Raw genomic sequence first — 25,323 nt, forward strand, 5'->3', positions numbered from 1 at the left:
ATCAAACAGCACATTTAGAAATTATAATCCCTTCTACCTAATTCAGAGCCCAAGATTCATTCTAAGTCTTTAAACTGTGATGTATAACTTAATTAATTTTCATTGGGCCTCTTTTATCAGCTGGTTTGTTTGAGCTGAGCACATCACATTGTAAATCGTGCACTTTAAACCTTCTTCTAGAGCACAGTTTGGAAAAACATCACCCTGAACACATCTCAAACCCTTTACACTGGTTTCACATTGCCACAACTCACTTAAACTTACAGTGTACTTCTAAACAAAAATAGGAATGGATGTGCAGGAAGATCCAATTGTTTCAATACCTCTTGGAAGCCAGTAAAAGAAAAAGACAAAACTGAACTAAACAGTAGGAAATACAGATTTCTGAAAATCAGAAAACAACAGTTAGTTCCACCCCCCTGGCATTGTCATTTATTACCTTAGTCCTGGAAAAGAATCCTCTACTACTTCATTCATCAAATACATGCTAAGAAGTCAGACATTTGCCCATCATGAAGGAACTGTTACCAGGCATTTCCTTTCATTAAAAGGAGGGAGGGCGGCTCTGTCACGAAAGTACTTGCTGCATAAGCATGAAGACTGCGTTCAACACCTGGCACCTGCATAAAAAGCCGGGATGATGATGCTCACCTGCAAACTAGCACTGGAAGGCATATAAGAGATCCTTGGAACTCACTGGCCAGCTGGTCTAGCCTACCCTAATTGGCAAGCTTCAGGCCACTCAGAGACCCTGTCTCATAAAAACACAGTGGGGACAGTATGATGGTACAGCAGGAAAAGGAAGAGCTGAGCAAGCCTGATGACCTGAGTTTGATCCCTGGATTCCATGTAGAAAATCTGGATGCTGTGGCACACAGCTTTAATCTCAGCATTCCTACAGCAAGGTGGTAACAGAACTGCCTGCAGTATACAGCAAGGCAGAAACAACAAACTGTCCTCTGACCTCCACCCATATACCATGATCATGTGACATGTACATGCCCACACTCATATACACACAATAATAATAATAAATTTACATTAAAAATAAAAAAAGAGCCATAGAAGAGAAAAACGTATGTGAAGCTATTTTCAGACATTGGGCAATAGGAAGCACAGGACTGTGGTTCTTGGGGGGAAAAGATGGAGTGAGCACTGTGAATATATGTGCTCTGTTCCTCAAAGCACCATTCAGACTGAGGTGCACATGGGCAATTCTGAACAGGTAAGGGTGACTCAGTGAATTGAAGAGATAGAATTTGCAGCATCTGAAGTGGCTAGAATTTGTGGGAATGGGAGGGCCATGCAGAATAAAAGAAAGCATAACCTTCATAGGAACCCTCTCAAGTCTTTGGCCAAGTACTATTGGTTGCTTTTTAAGATGACTTTCCAAGGGGTAAGAAACAACTCCTAGAGGGATATGAGTTGCAAAATTTCCCTAATTCCTGTCCCAGTGCTCGGGCTAGAATTTCCAGGCTGGTGCATATTAGCACTCTGTATAAACAAAGTCCAGAATATTTGTTGAAAATTATGACAGTCAGTAGAAACTTCAGAAGGCTGTCACTTTAATAGTGAATGGAAGTAGCACTAAAATTCAGGCTACTTTGAAAGCAATTGAGAAATGTGAGTTATACATTATGTTGCTGTTTTGCATATAAATTTTCACAATTTTGAAAAAATTCTGAAAAAATATATGTGTGATAGTCACAATGCACACTATTCACAGGCAGCACCTGTTCTTGTCCTTCTACCCATGAAGAGGGAACTCATATAGAAATACCATTCCACAGAAAGGAAAAAAATAAGCAGAAACTACATTTTAGTGGTACATATATGTTGCCACTAACCAACAGTTTCCTAATTAGAGTTAAAGCCTGTTCAGTAGAAGGGAAATAGTGCCTGGTAATGGAAACATGCCCAACTATCCAGAACTAGTGTGATCATAGAAGGGAACTGTCTACTTGCATTTTACTAACCTAGTGTGATTCTGAACCCATACTCTTACATGTGTCCTTACACCCACAGATAAGTGTGATTCTCACCTCTCATTGCAGAAGCATCTTCTTGCAGAACACTGATATTATTACAAAGTACTACAACTGGCCAAAATGGAAAAGCAAGCAAACAAACAAACAAGCAAAAAAACAACAACAACAACAACAACAACAACAACAAAAACCAATGGATCACAGGGTGCCTAGACCCAGTGCATATATCTGAAACACAACTCCTATACCTAACACTAAGGGAACACTGTGAAAGTAAGTCAGAAAGACTATAGTGTGAGAGGATCAGGAAGTCTGTTGATACAAAGTGTCTCCTACACATGACAGGCAAGCTACACACTTGAAACCTCAACAATATGGATGCTCAAGTAAGTCCTGAACAAGGACAATGCCAAAAAACATGCTAACATGGAAGGGGGAAAATATCACCAGATACCAACCAGAGAAAAGACTAAAGGCAGCTAAGAACTGCTGAGAGATGGAAGATCAGTTGTCCCCAGAAATCAACCTAATTGGCTATCCTATTCCAAGAGATGAGCCCCCAAATCATACACTAACTAAACTGACTCTGCAGGTTGTATTTATATTCATATATTCATTTATACAGATATATAATAGTAACAATTAAAGAAAAAGAGGCCATGAGTTTTAGAGGGAGTGGGAAAGATATGTGAGAGGTCGCAGGGATAAAAAACAAGGCAGAAATTATATAACTATATTTTAATTAAAAACGTAAAACTAAGCCAGGCGGTGGTGGCGCATACCTTTACTCCCAGCACTTAGGAGGCAGAGCCAGGAGGATCTCTGTGAGTTAGAGGCCAGCCCAGTCTACAGAGCAAGATCCAGAACAGGGACCAAAACTGTACAAAGAAACCCTGTCTTGAAAAAAAAACCTAAAAATATATAGTAAAAAATAAAATACAGTGAAATCCTAGAAACATACATTCTAACAACCATAATGAGCCACTGACTTTCTTTGTGTCTCTGTACTCTGTCTCTGAACTCTGGTATGCTGGCCTTCAAAATGACCTATACTGGCCACATTTATACATGGTCATAAAATACTAATAATTTTCCAAAACTTCTAGAACTTATGAATACCTTGGTAGAAAAATGATATTCTTACAACAGTTTCTAAGCCACTAAATAACTTTTATCAGATCTGCTCAATGGACTGTCTCTTGTTTACATTTTGTTTCTGCAACTTGGCTCTATGTTTGGATTCTGTATGAAAGCTATTTTTCCTTTCATAACTTCTAATGTATCTTCCTTAGACAGTACAGGGTAAGATACATCTTACTACTGGGTTACAAAACTTACCAGGCATATTTTTTAATAAAAATACAATTTTGACTAAATAAATTCAAAGTTTAAAAAAGTCTGTGTATGATAAATCTATCACTTCTTGAGATGTAGAGGCAGGAGGATCAGGAATTATAGGCTAGCTTCAGGTACATGGAGAGTATAAGGCCAACCTAGCTACATGAGGTCTTTTTAAAAAATAACTTAAAAAGCCAATTTTGGGTACATTTAATGTAGTTCTGCTAGATAAAAATACTAGATTCTGAGTTAAATATGTTCCATGAAACTTTTGAAACATACTGATTGTTAGGATTCTGCTCTCATTCCTTGGGATCTAGCATCTTACATCAGCAGCAGGCACTGGCCACTAACGTACCTGCCTTGTGGTCACGCAATCCCTGCCTTAAAAAGCTGTATGCAGACCCCTACCCCCCCTCTCTCTGTTTCCTCTCTGTTCTCTCCCCCATCTTTCTCTCTCACCAGGCCTGGTCCCCTTCCCCACACCCATTTTCCCACCTAATACAGTTCTAAAAACTAACATTGGGTTCTGCCATGGCCTGTGACTTTTCCATCGGTAATCAGCACAACCAACTAGTACTGTTTTACCATCACTGCTACTTTTAAAAATTCTTGAGGCTGAGGATGTAACTCAGTTGGTAGAATGATTGCCTATAATCCTGGGGATTGGGGGATCTTGAGGCAGGAGAGTTAGAAATTCAAGTTCATCCTTGGCAAAGTGAGTTGAAGGGCAACCTGTGCTACATGAGACTCTACCACCAAAAACATATTTGCAAAAATGTGTTTATAGATCCTCAAAGAATGGAACATCGTGAGACACTCTTCCCTCCATGACAAGATGATGAGAGGCCCAATCTTTTACTGGTCTTGCGCAGGTAAAAAATCGCTACTGATATCAACAGTGCAACAAACACATTATAGTAGAAGACAGTATTTCACAGCACTTACCTTACCGCTTATATTCTTTATTCCCCCAATATATTGTTGTCTAAGTGTTGAAGAGGATGATATTGCTATCTCATCGTGTTTATTAATATTTTGCCAACTTAACATAATTCAGAGTCATCTGAGAAGAGGAAACATCAAATGAGGACATACTGCCATCAGACTGGCCTGTAGGCGAGCCTGTGGGACAGCCTCTTGACTAATGATTGACGTGGAAGGGCCCAGCCCACTGTGGGCAATGCTATCCCTGGGCAGATGGTCCTGGGAGAGATAAGAAAGAAAACCAAGGGAGGCAGTAAGTGGTGGCTCTGCTTCAGGTCTTGTCACTAGGTTCCTGTCTTGACTTCCTGCCCTTCATTCTCTTCATGAAATACTACAAATACAAGCTTCAATAAACCTTTTCTACCCCAAGTTTTTGGGTCATGGTATTTATCACAGCAATAGAAACTAAATGAATGTACCCATGTATGATTAAGCATTTAACAACTTATCCTCACCACTTTGATCAGTTGTAGTAATCTGTTTAGTTACTGACATCCAAAGCTGACCAACAAAATCAAGTTATTATTCTTTGTTATAACTTCATAAAAATTCTTGCCTAAAAAGAGTTGGATGATATAGGGGTTAGGGATAAATTAGTCAAGGTTTTATTTCTGAAACACTTAAGCATTCTGAGTTCTACTACCTTGTTAGGACCCATTCCTGTTAGGTTGGGAAAGCAAAAGTTTAGAAGAAACCACCTTAAATGGTTACCATACCTATCTTGTCAAACCACAGGGTTTGTTTGTTTGTTTGTTTTTTCTGCTAAACAAGGAATATTTTAACTGCCCCCTAAAATGCCCATTCCTGTAAACATGAGTAACTCTGGCCAAAATTCCCATTGTTCTGCATGGGACTGAAAGACCACCCTCTAGTGGTGATGTGTTGCTGGAGAATTTCTCTCCAGCTCCTGCCGCCAAGTCCTGCCAGTCCCAGAGCCCACTTATAAAATAAACACACAGACTCTTACATTATTTAAACTGCTTGGCCATTAGCTCAGGCCTATCATTGTCTGGCTCTTACTCTTATATTTAGTCCATTTCTATTGATCTTTACTTTTCCACATGGCTTGTGGCTTACCAGTACTTTACATCTTCCTTGTCCTGGCAGCAGCTCCAGGCGGTCTCCTCTTTCCTTCCTCCTTCCTCAATTCTCCTCTCTCCTTGTCCCGCCGATACTTCCTGTCTGGTCACTGGCCAATCAGTGTTTTATTTATATAGAGTGATATCCACAGCAGTCATGTAGACTGGAATTGCAACACTGTCATCTAACCTATAAAAAACTGTAAGGAATTGAGGGTCACTGCTGGACTTTTGCATAGTATTAGCTTAGACCAGAGCCCATGTGAATAAAGCTGAGTTCCCCTACTCTCCCAGGGCTGCTTGATTTTTCACTTGTCAGTATTTCCACTATAAGCAGGGTTATATTGACCACAGGCTATGAGAGAGTATGTCTACAAAATCAATGCAGTCAAGTCACAAACAAGGAAATGGCCATAAAAGCAATCCTAAGAAGAGTCAAGCATGCAGTGTAAGGATTACTATAGAGACTACAATCAACAGATAATTTCCACTAGCAAAATTACTTTTTAAAAACTGAAATAAAATGATGATATAACCTGATTGCTAAATATCCCAAGGATCTATCAAATACTCTTGAACCTAATTAACCGCGAAAGATTATAGGGTAAAATGTTAAAGTATAAAAGTCAACTACAACCCTATGTATGAAGCACTTAGGTAGAATTTGAGCATTTAAACAATCTATTTAAACAGTTCTTAAAAACTGAGTATTTAGGTGTAAGTGTGACAAATGCCTACATAATCTGTATGTGAAAAATGACAAACCAGGCCTTTTTTTTCTAAGAAATTCATTTTTAAGAAACTTTATTATAAGAATACATGTTAAGTAATTTCACTTTTATAAATGAATGAAAATACACACACACACAAACACACTCATATATATGTATACATATATATGTATATGTATATATAATGGATGGCTTATGGCTCACTTATGTTATAATTTGCTCATAAAATACTTCCTCTTGATATAAATGCAAAATTTCACACAAATAAACTGAGCAAAGTAAAGCCACAAGCACATAAAAGGATAACAATAGGGTGAATTAAAAAAATGTAAGTTGGCATAATACAAAAAAAAACAATTATTGTGAAGCAAATTTACATGTTAATTTAATAAAGGATATAAATACACAATCATCTTAATAGATAAAATTTACTTGAAAAAATATCTAATACCCACTCAAGATTAAAAGCCCTGCCTTGTAAAGGCTATGTATAGAACCATTTACAACTAGTACTCGATTTTTTGATGAAAGACTGAATGCTTCCCTTGGTATTGGACATAGGTAAATGCTCTCAGTACTTCTATTCAATGACAAAAAAAAAGTTAGCCAATGTACTATGGCCGTGTAAGTAAGCTAAGGGAATCCAGCTTGGAAAGGAAAAGAAGGAACTATATTTGATAGTGCAATATGGAACATACAATTATGAATCTACATTTCATAAAGGTGCTAAAATTAATGAATGAGCTCATGATGGTCAAAGTACCCAAATGCAAATTTAGAAGTATGTATTTAATATCTATATATGTAAAAAGGACCAATTCTATGTAAAATAAACAATTGCATTTGTAAAATCTTCCAAAAGGGGAAAAGAAGAATTAAATCCAATAAAATATTTACAAGTCTTAAGTAGGAAATGACAAAAATCTTCACAAGAACTGAAAAATATCTAAATTAATAAAAAAAAAGAACATACAATTATATTCAATCTTGTCAAAGCTAAAATTCCCCCCAAACAATCTGTAAGTTCAAAATAGTTGCAGGCAAAATGAAAAGGGATGAGTATTTTTACAGAAATTGAAACACTGTTCCTAAAATTTATTTTGAAATGCAAAGAACACAGAATAACTAAAACCATTCTGGAAGAAAAAAAAAGGTAACAAAGTTTAAAAGGCTCATATGTCCAATTCAAATTACTGTAATTATACAGCAATCAAAATAGTGTAGAACTGAGTTGGGGGTTAGAAATCATAGGAACAGAGTTAGGCATTCAGACCTAAATTCTTCAATTTATAGTTACCTGATCTTCCTAAAGGGTGCTAAGGTCCTTGTATAGGAGAAAATAGTTCTTTCAACAATAGAAATGAAGTAACTGGAAACCCTATGTAAAATGGTGAAGTTACACCTATACTTCATAACACTCATAAAGTTAACTCAAATAGGTAACATGCCAAACTGGAAATAGCTGAAACTGAAGAGCTTTTAGAAAAATGCAAAGAGGGAAAATTTTTATACAGGGTCTCTCTACATAGTCTTGGCTGTCCTAGAACTCACTATGTAGATCAGACCGGCCTTGAACTCAGAGATTTGCCCGCCTCTGCTCACAGAGTGCTAGGATCAAAGGCATGTGCTACCATGCATGGCAGGAAAAATATTCTCAAGTTAGGCAAAAATTCTTAGTTCCAACAAACACAATGATCTACAGAAGAAAACAAGCAATGGTGTATTGGTCATATCTTGAGAATGAAATTGTTTGTGCTTCAGAAGACCTTAGGAAATAAAGGAAATTAAAATATAGACCAATAGATTGGTAGCGATTTTTTTAATTTATATATCTAACTAATATAGGTAAATGTCCTATTTCCATCATATATAAAGAACCCTTATAACTTATGATTGATAAATATAACCATGAAACAATTGGGAAGAATCAGATTGTGCACCTTATACACTCACACCAAGCCTAACATCCACACACAAATCAAGCAATTATTCAGAAGCTAATAAACTATTTCTAATTTTAGGAGCTTGAAGGCTACACCCCTCCAGCATCTCTTTAAACTCTCACAATGGTGTTCATTTCCAGTATTGTTCTTCATTGCTTCTCAAATCCTGCATTGTTATTGCCCTTATATATGTATGTCCAGGCCCCATTAAACAGCATTTTATAATCCTTCATAAAGGAAGAGCCTGGTACAGTACATTGCACATAGAGCCTATTAAATTGACATGATTAGGAAATGAAAACAAAGTATTAGGCCCTCAATTCAGCATCTCTTAAATGGAAGATAGAATGAAAAAACTATCAAATTTGTTGTTTCATGTCTACAAATGGAAAGTTTTAAATACTTCTTTTGCTGATACTTCTTATTCTTAGCAAATGCCATTGACCACCATTATAGAGAGTTGGCCATTATATAGAGTATTTGAAAGTTGTATTCCAGTTAACTTAGGTTTCTTTTCTTTAAAATACCAATTTGGTGTGGTTACTTGATTAGGGTTAACGATCAACTTCAAATTCTAGTGCACATTCTGAAGCAGATGAGAATGACTTTGGTCAATTCATGAAACACTGAGAAATCAGAGAACTAAATTCAAAGGTATCAGATAAATGCTGTAGTCTAGGATTCCTATTGTTTGCCTTGGCATGCAGTCTATCAAATCAATTATTATTTCCCAATCTGATCATTTTTAAAATTCATGTTTAGCCAAAGAGTAAAGCATAATATCTCTGTGAGCTGAGCGTGCAGACAAAGCAAATAAGTAATCATTAATTATGCATGACATTACATACCAATTATTTGTGAAGAAGCCTGAGAGTGTTATAAATATAATCTCATTAGTTTTCTCAAATTCTCCATGAGCATGAGAGGTAATCATTATTATCTCTATATTTAACATATTACTATATTAATAAACTGTATAGGCTATTATACTTTGCAATTTGGAATGCTTACAACTCTGAGATTTCAAAAACCAAGGCTTTCTCTAGATAACTGAAATAGTCCTTTTATCTGCTATGAGAAAGTTTAAAGGCTATTGTCACAATGCCTGCCCCCTGGTGGCTGATATGAGCAGGTGCTGCAGGCAGCCATTAAGCAAGTTGCTGAACAGACCCAGCCACTAGTAACTCCTGTTCCACTGAAGATAAGTCGGCTCCAACTCCTCTGAGGTGCTGAACTCCCACTGCTGCTGCATAAGAACACCATGTCATAGTAGGAGTTTTAGTGTTTGTATTGGACCGTTACTAATTTAGACAACTCAGAGTTGAAGCCTTGAAAAACTGCGGAAGCGGACCAGGGGAAGGGGGCCAAACAGAGGGAGCAAAGGATACAGCCTGACAGCATGAGCCAAAAATGGCCTGGAGCTGTACAGACTCCGTGAGAACAGCCGACTAAGGAAAATATAACTAAGTAACTACATATTGGGCAAAAGTCTACCTCTGAGAGTCAACAGAGCCACTTCCTTGTCATATTATGGTCTTTATTAATTTCTTATATGATAAATGGAGCTTATCATTTATGTACCCCTAAGTTATTGAATTCGGATTCTTTTCTTTTGAGAATTGGCATAATCCTCAAAGAACTTTATTAATCATAATAAGTGGCGTTTCTATTTGTGGGGGTGAGTTTGTTTTCTCTTATTTTCCTTTTTATTTTTTGGCACTCAGGCAAACTCAGGCATTGTACAAGATGCATTCCAGTAGTCCCTAACTTTCTTTTAACATTGCAGCTCTAAGGATTTTTCCTGTTGTCTGGTAGGATCTACCATACCAAATCAAAACAAGAAACTCAATCTTTTTCCTTCCAGTTATTTCTATGACTCCTGTTACTTCTACCCTTTCAGTGAGGGGAGTCACTTGCCCTTCTAACCCAAAGGCAGATGTCTTAGAAGCCCTATGTTATAGGGTCAGCATGGAGGAACAAAGAACAACAGTACCTGTTTTAGAAGCTTCACTGTGGAGTCAGATTTGCCTCCAGGTTGTTCTTCCTGCCTCCTTACAATGTGCTCAGGTGACCACTGTTGCTTTATTCTCACCCTGTGTGCTTGTAACCTCTACCACAAAAGCTCAGTGGGTTTGTAAGTGGGTGGATATACATATGAGCTTTTTTTTTTACATGTTTCTTTAATTATGTGTTATCATTTATGTATTACTGTGATGAATCACTATAACCAAAAGCAACTTGGGGAGCTAAGAGTTTAGTTTATTTGTCTTACCAACCTTGATCATGATCTGTCACTGAGTATCAAAGCAGGTACTCAAAGCAGGGCAGGCACCTAGAGGCAGGAACTGAAGCAGGAACACCATGGAGAAGTGTTGCTTACTGACTTGCTCCATTTAGTTTGCTCAACCTGCTTTCCTACACCTTTAGCATCAACTGTCCAAGGGTAGTACCCCCAGTGAGCTGGACCCTCCTGCTTCAATGATTATTTTTTAAAAAATGCCCTATAGATTTGCCCACAGGCCAATTCTATGGAAGTTCTTTCTCTTCCTAGATATGTGTAGCTCTATGTCAAACAAACTTATTTCTCTAATAACTTCATACTAGTGAAAATTTGTAGTCATGTTTAGGAATTAAGGAAAAAAGTCTCTTTCATTGGATACTCCTGTTTGGGTGATTTGGAGGTTTGAAACATGATCTTGGTGTGTAATCCCGGCCAGCCTTAAACTCACAATTCCCTTGCCTCGGCCACACAAGTGCTAGGATTGTACATATACCTAGTGCCATGCCTAGTTCCATTCATATCTTTGCTTCATCAAAACTGTTTTTAAAGTACCTTTTGTGTTATGCATTTCATTACCTGCTAAGTATATATTGTAGAGTCGTACAAGTATGGCTCCTCCTTTCATAATCTATTGAGAAAAAGATAAATAAAACAAAGAAATGATTATATACGTTGTTCAAGGAGGGCTTTAGCATGCTGTGATAATGAGTAGCCTCGAAATATCAAAGACCATATGTTTTTTTTGCCATATTCATGAATCCTGCTCAATGCAGTACTTTAAGAAGACTCTGCTTCTTTGCCACTCCATGTTGCAGCTTAAGAAAGTTTAGTGTAATCAACGCTAATGATTACCCCAATTTAAAGGATCAGTTGGACAGTCTAGAGGTAGGGACTACAACAGAAACATTATAGAGAATAACTTTACATGGAATATGGGACTTGAATCAGTGAGAAGAGTTCAACTTGATTTCAACCACAAAACGCGAGTGATACAAACACAAACTAGAAAACTATGAGGAACTATAAAAAAGATGTAGTTAAAGCTCAGTCAGTTAAGGGGAGTCTTGAAATAAAGACCAGAATGACATCCTTCAGGATGGCATATGACACAGTTGGGTTTGTGAAGAAAAAGAACCTTAATTCAGGGAGAAGACTCATATGAGTTACCACCACTAGGTGTAATGCCAAGACATGTGAAGAGAAGAATCTATGAACCTACAGCATTTATTAGAGGAAGGAAATCCGTGAAAAGTAAGGAAAGAAAAGATAAGAAAACTCAGACACAGTGTTGGTATGAAAAATGGAAGCAATCAGATAAAGTAGTTCTGGGTGTGCAGGAAAAGTATGACTCAGGAATGACTCCTAGGCTTCTGATATGAGGCATTGAGTGGGTGATGTTGCCACTTATGAAGCTGCTTAGAGGGGGAAAGGATAGCTTTGCTTTATTATTGTTTTGTTTGTTCCATTTTTTGGCTGACTGACTGGCTGACTAATGGGGGTGGCTGAATGAAAGTTTTAGAGTTGCCTTAAAAAGTTTAATTTAAGAAAGCTGTGCAAATCAAACAAGCAGTTATATATCCATGTCTGAAATTCATGGATATGTCTGGATGATTGTATATATTGAAGGGGGAGGCAATCTGTAAAGAATTGGAAGTAGAAAGTGGGGGGTCTGAATAAATTCAAAATATATCATATACATATATGAAATAATGAATAAATAAAAATAATCTATTTAATGTTTTAAAAAGTGGTCTGTTAAAGAAAACCAGTCCTTCCCCGCCCCCACCAGAATCCATCAACTGTGAAGAGCTGCACTTCAGCATCCCTATCACAATTTTTTTCTTTTTTCTTTTTTTTTTAATGCTGAATGCCATTTATTGAAGGAGGGAGGAGGTCTTAAATACAGGCTTACAGCACAATGGGAGAACCCCGGAGAGCAGAAGTTCCCTATGGTGTTTTACAATCTTACATCTAAGCTGTTAATGCCCATTATGGCGGATACACAGACAAGGAGCTTCCCTTAAGCATTCAGGAGGGTAGAACCCAGCAGGGAATTAGCATAGGGAGGATATCAAGGTCAAGGTCAGCAAGCAAGGCAACAGTTTCTTTAAGGGGCTGACCACTGAGAGTTTGACCATGATCCAGTGAGTATATGGGCAACACAAATTGGATTTGGTATTTTGGGGTTTTTTTTACCCTTTTGTTTTGGGGGAGGTCACAAGGTTGGGGAGTGGACCTTGGAAAACTGGGAAGAAAATGTGATCAGGGTGCATGATGTGAAATTTACAAATAATCAATAAAAACATGTTATTAAAGAAAAAAAGTGGTCTGTAGGGTAAGGGAGAGAGAGTAAGACCAAAATATATAGGTAATGTTCAAAGAACTAGTAAAAACATATATAAAGAAAAATGATAAGTTAAAAATAACAGGTCTGCATATGCACTTACTAAAGCCAAGGAAATAGATGCCATATCATATAAAAACAATTAAAGGGTGAGGAGAATGTTTATATATACCACTTAAGAGCTCTAAAATTTAGACTCTGGAAGGAGAGCTGGGAGAAAAGCCTAAAACTGGACAGGGACAAGGAATATTTCCATAGACAAGAATCCAAGAACAAAGTGTGCTTAATTAAGAAAAGAATGGCAAACTGTGTCAAATCCTCCTGGACAGTGAAATTAGATTAGGATTGAAACCTAAGTTCATTCGTTTATCTACTTAGCACAGGGTAAGTTTAATTTTTTATCTGACAAATGTTTATTCTGGAGCTACTATTTTGCAGCCAAAATTTATTCTAGGTGTTCAAATATGGTGTCGCCTACAACAGCCCTGGTTTTTTCTCCCTGAGTCTCATATTCTGTTGGCACAAACAAGCAATAGACAAGGAGGTGAATGAGGAAAGCAACTTCAGGGCCTGAAAGTGCTGTCAAGAAAGGCAAATGTTAAACAGCATTCTAGGCCAACTAATCACAAGCTAAGCACACACATGGGACATCAAAATGCCATTTAATGTGTAATCATAAACAACCCCTGGTTTTTTTTTTCTTGAATTTTGAATAATAAGCAAATATGATTTGGTCCAGAGTTTCAAAACAATCTGAGCAAAGACAACAGTGGAAGATCTGTTCATTAAGTGGAAATAAACAGCAATACTATAATAATTGCCAGGAATTTGAGAAAGAACGGGTCGTTTGTTCTACAATGTGTCCCCTTCCACACAAGATCAGGTAGCAGACTGCCCAGTTCAGAGAATAATCTCCAGGTAGAGAAGGAGGAGACAGTGTGATTAGGCATCCTGTACTTATACTGTTTGGCTGAATAAGTGCAAGACTTTTCCAGTGCCCATTATGTGTGAGCGTGTTTTTTTTTTGTTTTTTTTTTTTTTTTTTTTTTTCAGAAATCTGAAGTTACATGAGTGGCCTCTTGTAGGCAAAGCTGGTCTTCATGGAATCATAATTCTAGACTACAAACAGAAAACAACTTCTCCTGTCATCCAATTCCAGCTAATTTTTTTTCTTTGATTTTCGTCATGTATTGAACAGAGACAACTAGTAATGACCTGTACTGTTTTAGTCCTCGATGACTTTTATCCTCTCAGAGTAGATAGGTTTAAGCAGTTTTGGTGTTTTCTCATCTATTATCATTTTCTGTTAGGCAAGGATAAAGTCTATTCAAAATACAAAGGAAGGAAATAGGTAGCATTTTTCCAGTACAAAATTCACGACCTCATCTCCCCACAGTTGACACTTCAAGGTCAGTTTTACTGTAACTATTTTGCTATCCTATCAAAATTATGAGAAGCTATGACATAAAATTATTTTATATCCCATTCCTATAGAACCAAAATCACCAGGGGATAAATGCTATCACTTTAGCTCTGTGCCCATAGAAGAGAGAGAGAAAAAAATTACTAAGCAACAGAAGCAATTTCCACTTTGTTTTTTCACTTACTAGTGACTGATATTGTGAACTTCAAGAAAAAGGAAGGATGTGCCATAACATGGAGACACATCATAGGCCCCTTAGAACACAAATAAGTAATCCACTTTATGAATGGCATGATTACAAATAAATTGAACAGAAATCCAGCAAGCCAGATGTTTCTTATTTAATCTTCATCTATTTTGTCTAAGGATTAATTGTGTGAACTGACCAATATTCAATAGAAAAAATAATTCTAAAATTAGAAACAGTTTTAACAGCACTTACAGTTATCTAACCTCATGTATAAATGTATGAACCACAGTACTAGGGACAGGAAGACTCTGACTGACTGCCCTTGAGTCTCCTCTTCACACTGCCTGAATGGGTTGCCTTTCATCTTCTCAGGTGTGAAATTCTACCAAATGAAGATTCATTTGGGTTAACAAGCCCATTTTGAAAGGTAAATAACTCTGAGAGAATGAGTTTAACAATTAAGTTCTTTACGCAGAGTGCACTGGCTGCCTTGTCAGATTGCTTCCCTCTGAAACCTCATGAGGTAATCCCCAGAGTAATGAACATGTTACCAGAATAGAAAGAAAAGAGGAGAGCAATCGTGGGATATGGGAGAGGGCCTAGAAGGAAAGATATGCTTGGGTGGGATGCTAAAATGGAGGAAAGTTTTAAAGCAGCCAGGAAGGTTAAGTGGAGAGGAGAGCTAAGGGAAGATAAGTATGATTGCCCTAGGAACAAAAGACAAATCACTTCAATTTGATCCTGGTGGAATATATATACATATGTGTGTGTGTGTGTGTGTGTGTGTGTGTGTGTGTGTGTGTGTGTGTGTGTGTATGTGGGGGGGTGTGGGAGGCACTTTAGTTTGAACTTCTTTAACAAAATGATTCTATGAACTGGGAGGCTTTTGTTTTGTTTTGTTTTTTGTTTTTCTTTTTGTAGTTTTGGTGCCTGTCCTGGATCTCGCTCTGTAGACCAAGCTGGCCTCGAACTCACAGAGATCTGCCTGCCTCTGCCTCCTGAGTGCTGGGATTAAAGGCATGTGTCACCACTGCCCGGCTGAACAGGGAGGCTTAGAAACAATTTCTCTCCCATATTTCTGGAGATTGCAAATTCAAGCTCAGGTACGAGTGTTTAGAGATCTAGTGAGGAGCCTCTTCCAGATTACAGATGGCCTGTTTCTCATTCTGGTCTCCAGTAACAGACTTTGTGTTCTCTATTATAATTGTGTTCTCTAATATAAGGGCCCTCGCCCCACCCCCAATGAGCTCTATTTCATGACCTAGTTATTCCCAGCATCACTGCTCCCTCACACCAGCTTACTGGGGGAAAGGATTTTAGACCTGGGGCCAGGCTACAAAATTTCAAGCCTCACCCCCAATGACGTCCTTCGTCTACCACAGCTTCATCTCCTAAAGGACTGATGAACCTTCCAAACAGCACTACCGTCTGGCACCAAGTTGAGCCTACCTGCAGGGACACTTCAAATTTCACCAGAAAACAGGCCACAAGTGGGTAGCAGTAAACAATCACCCCCCCACACACACACACACAAGTCAAAAGCAGCCTTAATCTCTTCATCTGCCACAGAAACAAGCCATCTCGAAATCTATCAACTATTTGATTAAAAATCTCCATATTCTATTATAAGGTCTGGGAATAGCTAAATAATTAAAAGGGATTAAAAGAAAAACTTCTCCAGTTGTTTTTCAGTAGCCTTAGGCATTTCAAGAGGGAAAAAAGTAAGTCAGAAGGCATATGAGTTTATGGAGGTGGGCTGTCAGTGTGGGAGTCAAATGTGGGGCATTTATCTTAATTCGCTGTCTCATGCACACATTTCTCAGACCATTATTCTAGTCAGCCAAGGCCAAAAATAAACACATTTTCAAACTCAAGTACAAACTATCTTTCCTTGAATATTCTTGAGGTTTGACAGGCCTTTAGAGAAGTTGTACATTGAAGATATGGGAAGCTTAAGGAAACCAGTGTTTCCCAGGCTCAAGAGTCAAATGCAGAATTTTGACTCAGTTACTTACTCTGCAGCTCAGATACATTTTGCTAAAGGATTCTTCATAGCTGTGGACACCAAACAGCAGATCTGTAAACTGCCTGTGGCGAGGGTTGCTTTAGGAATCCCACACTGAGCTGAAAGGAGCAGTGCCCTGATGCTCAGTTGCACACTGACTCAGTGGGCTGAGAGGACTCCTGGGACTACTGTTGGCACACCAGCTCTGCCCCCACAGTGTCGCCACATAATGCTGAGCAGTCTTTTAACCTGCTTCAGCCATACTTTGCTCCTTAGCTTGTGAGTTAATCACCAGCCCGTGGGAGGAAAAACTAATTTAAATGATTTGTAAAAGAAAGGTTTTATAGTGCACAGCTAATAATAAACAGCAAGGTTTTAAGCCTTGGTATCGTGAGTCAGTTCTCAAGAAGGATCAAAAACAATCACCTGGCAGATTACCATGTCCTCTATTAAGGCAAAGCTTCCTAGCCATGCTCAACTGGAAAATCTGAGGAATTTTTCAATTGGCACTGCAGTCCATAACCCAAATCCATCAAGTAAGTAAAGTCCAGAGTTAAGGTTCCCTTGGGCCTGTTGACAGTGGTCATTCAATGGCTCCGAGGCAGGCTGGACTTAGAGCCATTGAGAGAACCAACTGGCTAGAAATCCACATTTACACTAAACTGAGATCTACAATAAACCTGGTGCTTTGGGGCATGTTGATCTTTTAGTGTCACAAGTATGAGAAACCCTTCAGCACATATACCCAATATAGCAGGCTTTCTTTTCAGTCTACTGTGGTACCGGCTAGTTTTATGTCAACCCAACACAAACTAGGGTCATCTGAGAAGAAAGAATCTTAATTGAAAAAAAAAGAAACCTCCAAGGGATTTCCTAGTAGGCCTGTGGGGCATTTTCTTGGTTCATAATAGATGTGTGAAGGTCCAGTTTACTGTAAGTGGTGCCTCCTATGGGAAAGTGGTCCTGGGTGCTATAAGAAAGCAGGATGAGCAAGCTATTAAGCAGCATTTCTCGATGACTTCTGCCTTCAGGTTCCTTCCCTGACTTCCCTCAGTGATGGACTATAATCTATGAGTGAAGTAAACCCTTTAATCTCGGAGTTGCTTTTGGTCATGATGTTTTATTACAGTTATAGAAGCTCCAACTGTGATAGAAATTGGTATCAGATCATGGGGTATTGTTGTTGACAGACCTGACCACATGTTTTAGGGAAGATTATGAAAATATTTTGGAACTTTGGACTGGAAAAGCCTTTAAATGTTCAAAGCTTAATGGGTTGTTCTGTGGAAGCTTGGAAAAGAAAAATATTAAGAAAAATGCAGATTGTGGAGACCTGGCTCGTGAAGTGTCATAGGGAAGCAAGAATCTACTGAGGTTGTGTGTGATATTTTGTGCTAAAAATGTGTGGTTGTGATTAGCTGGGGCTGAAGAATCAGCCTGATTATAAAAGACCAACTCCAACTGAAGTGAAACTTTTACTTTTCTGAGACATTTGACACTGGTCTGCTGGATCTGAGAAATCAGTGACAATTAATAAAAGACCAGCATTATTGAAGTGAAATCTAGGAAGTATTTCCTCAGAATCATCACACAGAAGCTGTGGTCCAGTAGAGGCCAAAGCTGTACCTCATCCTAGCAGCACAAGGTGCTGTGTAAGTTTTCTAGGGGATGCTAGATTTGGAGGCATAAAGATTCCATTGTAAGCAGGAGAGGATATTGGTGAAGGTGCAGCCTCAGTAGCAGTGAGAAGCCCAGAATAGAAGGGATCAAGGAGAGAGGCTAAGGTTGGGACCATGTGGCAGGTTCAGGGTCATTGAAAAGAGCCCAGGAGAGGCTATTGGTGGAGGTTCATCCAGTTGCCATGAAGACCCTAGCATTTTGGACCTGTCTATACATTGGGACAATCACCAAGGGCAGCAGCAGCTGTAGAGTGGAACTGCCCTGAGCCTATGAGACCAATGACATGTGTTGTGAATGGCAGAGCCAGGGAATTGAGACTGGCCAAGCCTTTTGGAACCCAGAAAATTATAGAGGGGTCCCAGACATCAAGCACTGAACATTTTCCACTTTTGAATTTTGGTTTTGCTTTGGTCTGATTGAGGCTATTCCCTTGTTCTTTCTTTTCGGAATAAGAAAGTATTTAACTTATTTTTTATTTTACTGGATGCTATAGTTAAGAAACTGGAATTTTAGAGAGACTTTGGATATTTTAGATAGGCTTTGAACTTTGCGACTTTGCACATTTTATAGATACTGAACTTCTAAAGTGTTTGAAAATTTAAAGACTGTGGAACTTTTCAAAGTTGAAATGTTGCATACAGTGTTGCATTACTATCGACATGTCATTTTGGTGACAAGGAAGGGATGGTTCTAGATGAATAGTGATGTGTTTGTGTGCCCAGTTGACAAGGGGTCAAGTGGGTTGGATGGTTTTTATGTCAGTCTGGTGGCACAAACTAGCTTTATCTGGGAAGAAGAAATCTTAGTTGAGGAAAATCCTTCCATGGGACTGACCTGTAGGTTTGTCTATAGGGCATTTTATTAACTGATGATAGTTGTTGGGAGGACCCAGCTCACTGTGAATGGTGCCACCCTTTGGAAAGCAGTCTTGGATACTATTAGAATAGCAGACTAAGCAAGCCATAGAAGCAAGCTAGTAAGCAGCACTCCTCCGTAGCTTCTGCATCAGTTCCTGCCCTGAGTCCTTTCTGTGATGGACTGTAATGTGGAACTATGAGCTGAAGTGAACCCTTTCTTCGACTTGCTTTTGGTCACGATACTTGATCACAGCAAATAGAAACCCTAACAGAGACAACTACTTGACGTTAACCTAGCCTATGTGGCTCTGTCACCTGCATTCACTTGTCCCTTACTTTGTGGTTGGTCCAATTGCTGCTTCAGGGGTGAATATCTTTTCAACAACATAGCACTCAGAAAAAAAAGTAAGCTAAGACAAATATATCTGTAATATACATTGCCAAGCTTTTTCACTGAAATCCAATTTTTTTATTTCTATTTCCAAAGTCAGGTTTCCTACCCCAAAATGCTATCTATATCCTGCATCTCTGTCTGATTTTATATCTGTATCTTTTGTCGTGGCTGCTGCTAATCACAGTATTCATTCCAATTTTTATACAAAGAAACTACTTGGTTAAACTTAAGTCATGGTTTTAATAATTCTGTTTCTAAAAGTTGGGGGTTCCTTCAACATGCTCAGAATGAATTGGTCTTCATATTGTTTACCTGATGCTCTAGTTCGCCTCACACATTAGAGGATCCAAAGGAACTGGTGCTGGACATAAGTTCTACATGTTCTTGAGATGGAAATCACATTTAGTTCCAATACTTTTGAGAATGAGATTCTTAAACATGTTTGCAAATAAAAAGTGTTTTCACTTGAAGAAATAAGGAGATAATGGCTTTATATTAAAATTGATATATTGACATTCTTCCAATCTATAGCAGCTCTAGATGCTGACATCTAACTATTACTCTGATAAAAATTATAACTACTGATATCAATTAAACACCCAGGATTCATTTTCTCCATTTTCACTCAAAATTAACTAACCATCTATTATGTGTCAGGCATTGAGTTATGTAACCAGTCTGGATGTGACGTACCTATGCCTTTGCATAAGGACACCAGGTAACAGCAGCTGTGAAATGCCTGTGAATCTCTGGCTTCATGTTTGAGGCTGATGGTTGCACACAGGAAGTTCAGGCTTTGACTTTTCAGCTCCTAACAAAGTATCTTCGTCCAATAATGGCGATCAAGAAAAAGACTTAGAAATTAAGATATCAAAGATAGCCCAGGCTATCCAGAGTTCAAAGCAAATTTAATCGAACCCTTGAGGTGCTCACCTCCATAAGATTCTTTTGTCTTGTTACTTCCTAACTAGGTAATACCATCTTCTCAACTTCATTGAACACTTGCTTTTTCTATTTGCACTGAGCAGAAAGATATTCCCACATCCATCATGTCAAAACCACTGATATCAGAGTATTCTGTCCCATGAGCAAGTATTGCCATGAGTTCTAAGCTGTTCTGCTACCTCCAGTGCCCTTCCCTCGGGCCTTGACTCATTGTTTTGCTTCAGGTCAAAGCTGCTACAGTTACTGTTTCCCTCCCATTATAAGGCTTAACTTAGCTCAAGCCCTAAGTAAATTCCACATCTTTCCTCTATTTTATACTAAACTTACTAAACATTTTATAGTTTTTCCACCATTCTCTCATCTTACTGAATGAGAAAGGAAAACAGTTTGTACAGCACCAATAAAGGGAACATTTACAAACATGTACTCGGCTGCATTAAAGGAGAGGCATACTCTAAAGAGCCAGCAAAGGGAATTTGGGGGCTGGGTTTCATCCCATATCGCTTTAGAAGCACAAACGATGGTGGCTTTTGTGCCTGCATTAGATTATATCACTTATGCTAGCTATCTCTGTGATTACCAAGTAGTCTTCTGAATGTAGGTCACCTGCCCAGGTCATTTTTCTCATATCACAGTAAGCAGAGAAGTTGACACACTATATCAATTTGCTTAGCAACTAAACATCTTGTTATAAGCATATGTGTTGCTCTGATTTACTTACCACTCCCTAATGAGTGTGGTTAGAGTAGTTCATCTCATACAATAGCTCACTTTTTAAAAATATAAACATTCAAATCTCCAGACATGGAAATCATTGTCCCAAATATTTTACTTTTAAGAGATTTATATGGATGCATAGTAACCTGTGATAAGTATTTAATCCAGCTATATCCCTGACAAATTCTTAACTAACAAGAGGGCCCCTGAGTTCTTTGATTATTGCTTTCAACTTCAGCTTCCACATTATACACTCACTCACACATAGCTACACATACACCAATAATTTTCCTATTAGTTTCATTGGCATGTGTTAATTAACTTGTCTTTTGAGTTCATCTATTTTGAAATCTTCGTTAAGAATACCATTAGCATCTTTAAAGTCCTCAGTCACTTTACTTTGCCAATGGTTTGATAAATTTTTGAAAGTCTAGGTGTCTTTAAAAAGCCTAAGAAGTCCACAAATTTTTAAGCCAAGAATTCTTTGGAGAATCTCATTAACATTTTATTAAGGAGAAATCAATGCAATGTTTCTTGTTAACAATTATATTTCTAATTACCTCTTCCTTTATCTCAAATCTTGTTTTTTTTCCAGATTGTGGCTTCAAGACTGATCTTCAAGGCTTCATCCATTTAGCAGATTGACCTGTCTCAGTAGTCTTCCTCATATTTGCTTTTATTCCTTAGGTGTGGGTATATAACTGAAGATCATGGTTCCCCCTCTGCTAAATGGCCAATAGTTCACCAGTAATGAGTAGGAGCCATCCAGCATCTCCCTCTTCCATGACTGATTATTGACAGAGCCAGTCATATGTGTGTCTAGTGTAAATAACTCCAGCTGTTGTCAGTTCATAATTACAGTGTTTTTTATCTAGTCTAGAATATGGCATTCCAAAGCCCTTCACTCCATCTTCTAGACTTTACCTACTCCCCGATTCTTCTTTCACAGTGTCCTCTGAACCTTTGAAGTTGTGGTATAAATGCCTTACATAGGGCAGAGATACCACCCCACCCCCGAATCACTTATTCTCAGCATCTTGGGTGATCATGAATCTGATCTCACTATCATTCCCTTCAAAAAAAGATTATCTGATTATGGCTTAGAGTAGCTTCTGTCTGTGAGTATAAGCAGATTTTGAAAATTCCTCACTTGGGTCTATGACCTCCTCTGACATGGATTGATAACCGAATCCACAGTACGGGGATTGAGTTCCCACCTATAAAGCGGCACTCAAACCCAATCAGAGGGCAGCTGGTTATAACAGTTGTGTCACAACTGCATATAAGGTCACATGTTGCCAGTCATATGATTATTTTGTTTTGCAAGATTAATATTTGAGTAAGACCAGTGATGTGTCCCCTGAACCCCAGCAACCTGAATATTACCTCCTGGCACTCTAATAGCTAACAATCATGAAGAGTGTTTTCAATTAAGTTCCAGCTTTCTCTCTCCACAGTTTGCCAATGATGTAGGCGATAGCTTATCTTCTAGTTCTTGTGGTAAACAAAGAAATAACGAGAGCATAATTGTTTAAGTGTTATCTCCCTGACCAACTCCCGTGGAGGTGTCCCACACCTGAATCAGATAGTTTTTCAGTAATACACTGCTTCTAAGGGCAGCATTGTCTAGTCATGCGGGGTAACTCACTTCACTCCTTTGTATTTTTCATTTGGTTTATAAGATGTAGGTTTCTGTATAAAGTGACATGATCATTCCATGGTATGGTTATGGGGAAGTTTATTGTAGATATGAGAGAGAGAATAGCCAGAGGCATCAGGAAGAGTCCAGAGCAGAGAGATAAAGTACTGAACATGGCCAGCAGACTGGCCCTGGCCAGGAGAGAAACAGAAGCAGACCAGGGAGGTGGGGCATAGAAAGAAGGAGAGAGCAGGAGTAGAGAGAGGGGGAAAAGGGAAATAGAGAGAGCAAGAGAGAGAGGAAAACAGAGAAAGCATAGACTACACAGAAGGGTTATAAGGAGAATGGTTAGCTAGTAGGAGGGAAGCCCATGAGCTGGGGAAGTTCATGGATGGGGGTAGGTGAGAAGAGCTAGGATTCTAGCATGAACTTTGAAATGTATAATAGATACTTGTGATACTGAGGGAGCCTGGAGGTAACATGTCCTTCAATATGCTAACAGGCACTACAGATACCCATTTGTCCCTTCTGTCTTTTGGAATTTGGAGAAATAAAGTTTCCTTTGGACCTGGCAGTTTCTTTATGGCTTTTTAGTATAACAGTGCATACACCCTCAGCTCCTCAACCTCCCTTCTTGTCTTTCCTTCCTAAATGTTTCCCTCTTTGCTTTCTTTTTACATGTGTCCTAGTGTCTCCATTTTTTAAGGCAGCTTTTCAATAACCCCTGCCTAGGTTCCCTCAAGCATTATAAGGAATAAGAATGGAGGGTGGGAACATCCCAGTATGATTACTCATCTCCACTGAAATTCTGCATTATTTTCCATTTAGCACGATGTTGGCCAGGGGGCTGTTGTATGTAGCTTTTATTATGTTGAGGAATGGTTCTTCCATGCTACCCTTTCCATGAATTTTGTCATGATGGGTGTTGTATTGTGTCAGAAGTTTTTTCTTCTTCTTAAATTGAAATGATCATGTAATTTTCATCCTTGAGTCTATTTGTGTAATGGACAGCATTTATTGATTTGTATGTGTTAAATATACATATTTATTTATTGTATTTACTGAATGAAGCCAACTTTTTAAAATTGTTTTATTCATTTTACATAGCAACCACAGATTCCCCTCTCATCCCTCCTTCCACTCCCCCATGGCCATTTAATGCCCCCAACCCACCCCTTATCCCCTCTTCCAAAAGGGTAAGTTCTCCTATGGGGGACAGCAAAGCCTGGTACATTCAGCTGAGGCAGAACCAGTCCTCTCCCTCCTGCATCAAGGGTGAGAATGAAGCCAACTTTATCACAGTGAATTATCTTTTTGATGTGAGAGTCAATTAAGTTTCCTAGTATTTTCTGGATAATTTTTATATCTCTGTCACAGAGATCAGTCTGTAACTTTCTTTTTTTCTGTATCTTTCTCTGACTTTGGTGTTAGAGTTACTCCTACTTCATAAAAAAAGTTTAGCAATATTCCTCCTTTTCCGTTAACAGGAGAGTTTGAATAGTATTCATGTTAGTCCTTTGAAGCTTTGGTAGATACTTACAGTTAATCCATCTAATTTTGAACTTTTTTTGAGAAAGAATTTGCATCACAGCTTCTGTCTTGATGCTGATTAGGAATATAAATTGTTTATTTTTTCTCTATTTAATTTTGGTAGCATATATACATCTAGAAATTTATCCATTCTTTTAGATTTTCCAATTTACTGGAATATAGATTTAATGGTTTGTCTTCATGATTTCCTTCGTTCCATTGGTATCTGTTGCAATGTCTCCATTTTCATCTCTAATTTTGTTACATTATGTTTCATCTCTTTCTTTTGCAATTGAGCTAATAATGATTTATCAATATTGTTTATCTTTGGAAACAACCAAAACTTGTTTTATTGCTTTGTTCTTTGGTTTTGTTTATTTGTTTCTATTTCATTAATTTCTGAACTGATATTTACAATTTATCCCCATCTACTACTTTGGATTTTGATTTATTCTTGTTTTCCCAAAGTCTCAAGAATCATCAGTAAGCTATTTATTTGAGACCTCTCAACTATTTTTAGAGGATTATAAATACTATTCTGTATGCTGTGGTTTTGTTCTCAACTCTAGGAAATTTTTTAAATTTCTCCAGTCATCCTTTTAATGTTCAGTAGTGTATTGTTCAATCCCCATGAGTTTGCCTACTTCCTGTAGTTTCTTTTGATATCCATGTCTAGCTTTATTCCACTGGGGTCAGATGGAATATGGGGTGTTGTTTGTATTTAAGAAGGCTTTGTGTCCAAATACGTGATCTATTTTGTAAAATGTTTTATACACTGCTGACAGGAATGTAAAATTTTTAGTGTTTGAGTGGAATGTCGTATAGATATCTGATAGCTCTTCTTTATGTTTTTCATTTAACTCCAATATTTCTTTGCATATTGTTTGTCCAAATGACCTGTTTATTGGTGATAGGTACTAAAATATCCCACTGTTAACTATATGGAGTTAATCTGTGTCTTTACATCTGGTAAAATGTATTTAATGAAATTCAGTAAACCTGAATTTGATGAATATATGCTTACAAGTATGTCTTCGTGATGAACTCTCCCTCAATGAGAATAAGGTGACTTTATTTATTCTCTCTCATTTTAGGTTGAATCTTTTATTTTTTTTTACTAGATATTACTACCATTATGTGAGCTTATTTTATAGTTCCATTTTCTTGGAGTACTTTTTCTAGCCCTTTCCCTTGGAGTGGTATCTACCTCTAATGGTGAGATGTGTTTCTTAGAAACAAGAAGAAGATGGAT

Source organism: Peromyscus maniculatus, chromosome 2 (genome assembly GCF_049852395.1).
Source record: "Peromyscus maniculatus bairdii isolate BWxNUB_F1_BW_parent chromosome 2, HU_Pman_BW_mat_3.1, whole genome shotgun sequence".
In the NCBI taxonomy this organism is placed as follows: Eukaryota; Metazoa; Chordata; class Mammalia; order Rodentia; family Cricetidae; genus Peromyscus; species Peromyscus maniculatus.